Source organism: Miscanthus floridulus, chromosome 9 (genome assembly GCF_019320115.1).
Source record: "Miscanthus floridulus cultivar M001 chromosome 9, ASM1932011v1, whole genome shotgun sequence".
Classification (NCBI taxonomy): Eukaryota; Viridiplantae; Streptophyta; class Magnoliopsida; order Poales; family Poaceae; genus Miscanthus; species Miscanthus floridulus.
Genome location: NC_089588.1, coordinates 64,176,573 through 64,184,758, shown reverse-complemented (window position 1 = coordinate 64,184,758; position 8,186 = coordinate 64,176,573). Strand labels below are relative to the sequence as shown.

General features: G+C 52.3%; 1 pseudogene; it reads left to right on the top strand.

Annotated features, from left to right (window-relative positions):
- The first annotated feature begins 276 nt into the window (after positions 1–276).
- Positions 277–7,252, top strand: LOC136482070 (two pore potassium channel b-like; annotated as a pseudogene).
- Positions 7,253–8,186: the final 934 nt, after the last annotated feature.

Genomic DNA, 8,186 nt, shown 5'->3' with positions numbered 1-8,186 from the left:
TCTGATGCCGAGCTCGACCACGTCAACGCCACCTAGGATTCTCTGCAGTGCACGGCTAGGCACCTCGGCGTCAAGATCTGTGGCGCCGAGACGTGTTACCTCGGTGTCAGGACTCATGGTGCCGACTCCCAGGGTGTAAAGATGAGTTTATGTTTTCTAGGGAGCCAAACGTAAATTTTCTTCGAAAAAAGAGCCAAATAGTAAAAAATTAGGGAAAAGAACAGGTTGCATTGAGCCGTTCAGAAGGATCCGACCGTCTCAAAAAGCAACGGTAAGATGGGACCGGGAGAGATCGACAGTTTTTTCCATTTCCTGCAAGCTTGCAACTCTGAAGTTTCAGGCAAATTCTTCACCCCATCTCGGCTCTCCTTTCCAGCAACGTAGCCTATAGACCTAGAGAGTAATGGCGGAGAACGGCATTCAGCAACACCTGTTACATGACGGCGACCGTTCTAAGATGCCGCTGCCGGGAATGGCGAGAAGGTTCCGGCGCTGCCAGACGGCGTCGTCTCACTACGCCGAGCAAGGATCCATTCTCCTGAGGCAGAACATGAGTCGGAAGGGCGTCAGCGGCACCTTGCCGCCGGTGCCGCCCAATGGGCTGATCACCGGTGCGCGGCCGAGGTTCTGTCTCGGTGTGTTAGCCAAATTGTTGCACAATAGTTTGTAATTTTTCGTTCTGGGTCATGCATTGGCTAGCATAGGGGCAGAGCGATGGAGTGCTTGATCACGACTTGGCCCGGTTCAGTTTGGTCAGTCCGCGCCATGACGCGCTCAGCGCACGCAGCGCGCGCCGCAGTGAAACGGTGTGGCGCACTTTGTGCGGCATGGCGCGGGGAGGCTTGGTTGTTGCAAGCCCGAGATTGTAGCATGCATATGTGTATAAGAGCATCAATAACAGACCAAAGGCGTTGCGCTTTAGGCCACCAAAAATCCTCTTTTCTCGTGTGAGTTCGTTGCACGTGTTCCCATCTGCTCACGCTCTCACCGCGGTCACCGCGCCGTCGCCGGTGTTCACGATCCAAACTTGCTGCAGTGTTTGGTTCCATCAAGTGGTATCGGAGCCTTAAGCTGCCAGAGTTGGGGTGTCCGGAGGCGGAGAGAGGTTGTGGAGGAAGCAGGGTGGTCTGGTCCATCGTATCCGAGGAGGTGAAGGCATGAACCCTAACGACGCCGACATGGGTGATGCCAGTGGCAAGGACAAGGACGTGATGGAGCGGGCGTGGAACCAGGCAGCCGGAAATTTGGTATGGCCTATGTTAACCCGCACCAATTACCAGGAGTGGTCCGCGCTTGTGCAATGCAATCTCGAAGGCATGTATCTGTGGGATGCAATCGGGTCCGACAAGGTGGAGCGGCGCCGGGATCGGCTTGCTCTGGGTGCCATGATCCGTGGCGTGCCTCAGGATATGCACTCCATGCTCCTAAACAAGAAGTCGGCGAAGGAGGCATGGGAGGCAATCAAGTCGATGCGTCTCGGTGCAGAATGTGTGAAGGAGGTGAATGCATAGAGACTGCTGGCGGAATTCAAGTCGATCGCGTTCAAGGCGGGCGAGACGATCGATGATTTCGCCGTGCGCATCACCAAACTCGCCACTGATCTTCGTGGTCTTGGCGAGGAAAGCGTGGATGACACGCGTGTCATGAAGAAGTTTCTCCGGGTCGTGCCACCGTGCTACAACCAAGTGGCGGTGACGATCGAGATGTTCTGCGACATCAAGAAACTCTCCATCGAGGAGCTTGTGGGACGTTTGCGGGTGGCGGAAGATCGCTTTGAGCCATCGGTGGAGTAGGTGACGGATAAGACTGGTTGATCTTGTTGACGGAGGAGGAGTGGGCGGCCAGGAACAAGAGCCACAACACGCCGGACACGTCTTCGTCGTCCGGCGGAAAGAGCGGTGGGCGCTATATGAAGAAGGGGAGATCCGGAGCACATGGTGGCGGTGGCGGCAACGAAACGCGTGACTCTGGTGTGAAACTCATGTCGATGGGCACTCCACGATGGAAAGGCAAGTGCCAAAAATGTGGCATCTACGGGCACTTCGCGAAGGAGTGCAAGACGAAGGAGCTGAAAGATGAGCAGCAGGAGGCCGCTCACATGCGAACGCCAACACCGAACAGCCGGCGCTCATGGTGGCGCAAGTCTACAATGTTGTGCGGACCATGAACTCCATTGTGCATCGGGTGTTCCTGAATCAGGAACATGTGTCCCCGTCGAAGTACGATGAAGGCACATGGGTCCTCGACACCGGCGCCACGAATCAGATGACTGGGTGCCGGGCGTCGCTGGCAACTCTAGACGAGACGGTGCATGGCACTGTGCTGTTTGGAGATGGATCCATGGTGGAGATCTGCGGGATCGAGGCTGTGACGATCACCGGCAGGAATCAGGACCATCGTGTGCTCACTGAGGTATACTACATCCCATCCCTCAAATGTAATATCGTGAGTCTTGGCCAATTGGAAGAAGGGGGGTGTCGCATCGAGATCGATGACGGCGTCCTGAAGGTGTATGAGCGCCGCTAGGCTATGAACTAGGAGAGGGGCGTTCTGATTCGGGCAGAGAGGAGGAATCACCTGTACATAATGAAGGTGAACCTGACCTCGCCCGTGTGCCTGATGACCAAGATGGACGAGACGGCATGGCTCTGGCATGCACGGTACGGACACTTGAATTTTAGGTCTCTGCGTGAGTTGGGTACCAGGGAGATGGTGGAGGGTATACCCTTGATCCGATGTGCAGAGCAGGTGTGCGATGGCTGCGCATTGGGCAAGCAGCACCGCACACCCTTTCGCCAGGCCTCGACATACCGCACGACGGAGGGGCTTGAACTGGTGCACGGTGATCTGTGTGGGCACATTACACCGCCCACACCCGGCGGGAAGTCGTTCTTCTTGCTCATCATCGACGATCACAGCCGCTATATGTGGCTCGAGCTTCTGGCATCCAAGGATGAGGCGCTGGTGTATTTCAAAAGGTTCAAGGCAGTGGCTGAGGTGGAGTCGGGTCGTCGCCTAAAGGCGTTCAGGACAGACCGTGGTGGCGAATTCAACTCAGGTGCATTTGTGGCTTTATGTAACTATCACAGCATCAAGCACAGTACCACCACACCATATTCCCCACAACAGAACGGAGTAGTAGAACGGCGGAATCAGACCATAGTGGAGATGGCTTGTTGCCTGCTCAAGAGCATGCGAGTACCTGCTCAGTTTTGGGGTGAAGCAGTCAAGGTGGCGGTGTACTCGTTGAACCAATCGCCAACAAAAAGCCTGAACGGGAAGACTCCATTCGAAGCTTGGTTTGGAAAGAAGCTAGGAGTCAAGCATCTGCGTATGTTCGGATGCGTTGCTTATGCCAAGCGTGTTGGCCCCGGCGTAAGCAAGCTGGCGGACAAATCAGTTCCAGGTGTGTTCTTTGGCTATGAGCCGGGGACGAAGGGATTCCGTGTGTATGATCCCGTGAAGGGAAAGCTGATGGTGACTAGAGATGTGATATTCGACGAGTAGAAGGCATGGAATTGGGAGGGGAATGACAGTAGGCTGAGCAATGACGAAGCAGCGCCTGATACTTTCATGGTTCAGTGTTTTGACACTGTTCCTGGTCCGACAATAGGGCCTGACGCTGATCCTGAAGGAAGCACCGCTTCTGAATTTGATGGCGGTGAACCGGTCTTGCCTGCTGCATCAATTCCATCAGTGGGGGTGCTTCTAATACACCACCACACACCCCAAGTCCCAGCCCTGGTACACCAGGTCCGATGATCCAGTGGGCAACGCCGCCCACCAATGCCTCTCAAGATTCTAATGGTGCTCCGCTGAGATTCAGAACCATTCCCAATTTGCTTGAAACAACAGAGGAAATGCAGGGGTTCGAGTACAGTGGGCTTTGCCTAGTAGCAGCAGAAGAACCAAGGTCGGTGAATGAAGCTCTGTCTGAAAACTGCTGGAGGCAGGCTATGCAATTGGAAATGCAGACAATTGAAAGAGAATCGCACCTGGGATGTCAGTGATCTGCCAGTCAAGCAAAAGGCTATAGTCCTGAAGTGGGGTTTTAAAGTCAAGAAAGATCCAGATGGAAATGTTGTCAAGTATAAAGCAAGGCTAGTGGCAAAGGGGTATGCTCAGCGCCAAGGAGTAGACTTTGATGAAGTATTTGCTCCAGTTGCCAGGATTGAGACTGTAAGGGTGCTGTTGGCACTAGCAGCACAAGGTGGATGGGAGGTACACCATATGGATGTGAAATCTGCTTTTTTGAATGGTGACTTAACTGAAACAGTGTATGTGCAACAACATGGAGACAAGGTGCTTAAATTGAGAAAGGCACTCTATGGTCTTAGGCAGGCACCCAGAGCATGGAATGCTAAACTTGATAAAGAGCTAGTTGCTCTTGGTTTTGTGAGAAGCAAGCTAGAGCATGTTGTATACAGAAGGAGCTGCAAGAACTCATTTCTACTTATGGGGGTGTATGTTGATGATTTGATCATCTCTGGACCAAATGTCAGTGACATTAAACAGTTTAAGTCAGAGATGAGGAAGAAATTCAGCATGAGTGATCTGGGTCTCCTGAGCTACTACCTGGGCATAGAGGTGAAGCAGGGAGATGGAGGGATTACATTGAGTCAGAGCTCTTATGCTATAAAGATACTCAAGGGGGCAGGCATGGAAGACTGCAACCCTTGTGATACACCCATGGAGTGTCGGCTCAAGCTCTGCAAAAAGGAGGGAGAAGCTGTAGATCCTACTGCTTATAGAAGCATAATTGGTAGCCTCAGATACATTGTCAACACCAGGCCAGATCTTGCATATGCGGTAGGTGTTGTTAGTAGGTACATGGAGGCACCAGGGAGAGAGCATTGGGCTGCTGTTAAACATATCTTGAGATACTTGAAGGGAACAGTCGGGTATGGCTGCAGATATGAGAAGGGAACTGAACTGAAACCCATCTTGCTCGGGTACAGTGACAGTGACTTTGCAGGAGATGTTGAGGATAGGAAGAGCACCACGGGTGTTGTATACTTCCTTGGCAATAGCCTAGTGACGTGGGCATCACAGAAGCAGAAGATAGTTGCTTTGTCTTCGTGTGAAGCCGAGTATGTGGCGGCAGCAGCAGCAGCGTGCCAAGGCGTTTGGTTAAGCCGGTTGATAGCAGATATGATGGGAACGAAAGAGGCGACAGTGAAGCTACTCATGGACAATATGTGTGCCATCGCTCTTAGCAGGAACCCAGTGCACCATGATCGGAGCAAGCATATTGATACTAAGTATCATTTTTATTCGTGGGTGCATTGAAGAAGGCAAGGTGGAGGTGGATCATGTTGGGACTGCAGGGCAGCTCGCCGACATCTTCACCAAATCACTGGGGCGAGTCAAGTTCGTGGAACTGAGGAGTGCTCTGGGCGTCGTGGATGTGCAACAAGTTTAGGGGCTGATTTGTTAGCCAAATTGTTGCACAATAGTTTGTAATTTTTCGTTCTGAGTCATGCATCAGCTAGCATGGGGGCCGAGCGTGATCGATGGCGTGCTTGATCACGACTTGGCCCGGTTCAGTTTGGTCAGTCCGCGCCATGACGCGCTCAGCGCACGCAGCGCGCGCCGCAGCGAAACGGCGTGGCGCACTTTGTGCGGCATGGCGCGGGGAGGCTTGGTTGTTGCAAGCCCGAGATTGTAGCATGCATATGTGTATAAGAGCATCAATAACAGACCAAAGGTGTTGCGCTTTAGGCCGCCGAAAATCCTCTTTTCTCGTGTGAGTTCGTTCCACGTGTTCCCATCTGCTCGCGCTCTCGCCGCGGTCACCGCGCCGTCGCCGGTGTTCACGATCCAAACTTGCTGCGGTGTTTGGTTCCATCATCGTGGGCATCCTCCTGCTCGCCTACCTCCTCGCTGGGACCGCCGCGTTCTCCCTCGCCATGGACGACATGTCCGGTGACCGCAGCGGCAACCTCGCGCTGGACGCGCTCTACTTCTGCGTGGTCACAATGACCACCGTCGAGTACGGCGACATCGTCCCGTCCAGCGACGTCGCCAAGCTGCTGGCCTGCGTCTTCGCCTTCGCCGGCGTGGCCCTGGTCGGAGCCTTCCTTAGCAAGGCCGCCGACTACCTTGTCGAGAAGCAAGGCGCTCGTCTTCCGCGCGGTGCACCTTAACCACGCCGACGACCCCAAGTCGCTGCGGGACATGGAGGTCAGCAAGGTCCCTTACAAGCTCTACACCGCCACCGGCTTCCTTGCCGTAGTCCTCGCGTCCGGGATGGCGTTCCTGATGAAGGTCAAAGGGATGCGCCTCGTGGACGCCTTCTACTGTGTGTGCGCGACGGTAACCACGCTTGGGTACGGCGACCGGAGCTTCTCGTCCACGGCCGGGCGCGCGTTCGCGGCTGCGTGGATCACCGTGAGCACGTTGGTGGTGGCGCTCTTCTTCCTGTACGCGGCGGAGCTGGCCGCGGAGCGGCGGCAGAGGGAGCTGGCGCATTGGGTGCTCACTCGGCGGACTACCAGCATGGACCTCGAGGCGGCGGACCTCGACGGCGACCACAGGGTCCGCAGAGTTCGCGTTGTACAAGCTCAAGGAGCTGGGGAAGATCAGCCAGGAGGAGATCGCAGAGTTCCTGGAGGAGTTCGACAAGCTCGACGTCGACCACTCTGGCACCCTCTCGTCGCACGACCTGGCCGTCGCACAGCCCGGATAGACCGGCAATCACCGGGAGACGGGAGCCACTGACACGCAGCAAGGTTCTGTGGCCAGGTGCGCTCCTTCCGCAGGATAAGCTCTGCGCTCAGCTTTCAGATGGGCTACCATTTTTTTTAGGCTCTGCGCTCAGCTCTGTAACACTTGTTAGCTAAGATAAAGACAGCACTGGTGAATTTGGTACAGGCAAATTTGGATCAACACAAAACAAGAAAAGAAGGCCCATGGACAAATGTCAAAACCCGGCAGGAAGGTACACAACATGATTGCGTAAATAAAAGACAGTAGAAAACGAAGGAGGCCATGTCATATGTATTTTGATCTTGTTCCTACAATAGCCCGTAAATGCGTGTGTTCACCTCCGAGTGCCCAATCCCAGTGGCCTCAGTCTCATCTTGTGTTGGTGTGGGCGGTGGTGACACCGTAATAGTAGTAGGTCCTGGCAGCGGCTTGATCGAAGCTTGAACCTTGCTGTCTTTGTCGATGGGGAACAGGCCAGCGTGTTCCACAGTCAGCCACACGACGGTTGTGAGCTCGCCCCCATTGCTGAGGTGTTTGGCATGGGACTCTCCGGTAGCTTGAGCAGAGCAGCATCTCTACCCACACGTTGAAGATGGCTTGAGCAGAGCAGCATCTCGACCCACACGTTCTAGACCCATTGCTGAGGTGTTTGGCATGGGACCCAGATTGTTAAGGTGATGATAAAATGTAAAGCCGTGTATAGGTGGACACATGAATGACACGATGATACAAGATTAGTATCTACTTTACTGAGTAGGTGCATATCTCTTCTTGAAAACAAGAACCACACACTCACCAAGCTCTAACAACCTAAGATAAAGTTGTTCATCTTCAGTAAAAGGTCTAGAACCTACAGCTAACAACTTATCTTAATCAGCCTAAGCATCTAAATCATCACATTACCTCATATAAAGCAATCAAGTCATTCACTGCATTCATAGATTCAAGGCTGCAGACAGTAGCTTCTAGTTTAACTCATAACTGGAGTTGTACTGACCCAAAATATATACAACAAGACAATCTGAAAAGCTTATGAAATTGCCTACAATTCATATTTAATCATCTCAGCATGATTCCCAAGTTAACAAGACCAAACAGGCACATTTATCAAATCGGGTCCAGAAATTCCAGAGAAGAACTAGTTCTGAAGACCAACTTTGAACAGTCATAACTCACAAACCATTTTGCCAAATTCCATGGAAATTTAAAACACGATAGATAAGTGAGTTATCTACAATTTTGTTATAGACAATATTCATAGCAAACATCATCTTCACCATGTAATTTGTTTAACTCTAGAATTTGTCCAGAAAAGTCACTATAAGTGAATTTTAGAGAAAATAATATTTCACTACATACAAGAATGGTACTTTGAGCACCACCAATGTTATCAACAGTTAATATACCTCCAATGAGCACAAAAAAACATTTTGTCCATTTCTAAATAAATTCTTTTCATGCTTTTATCAATTTATTTA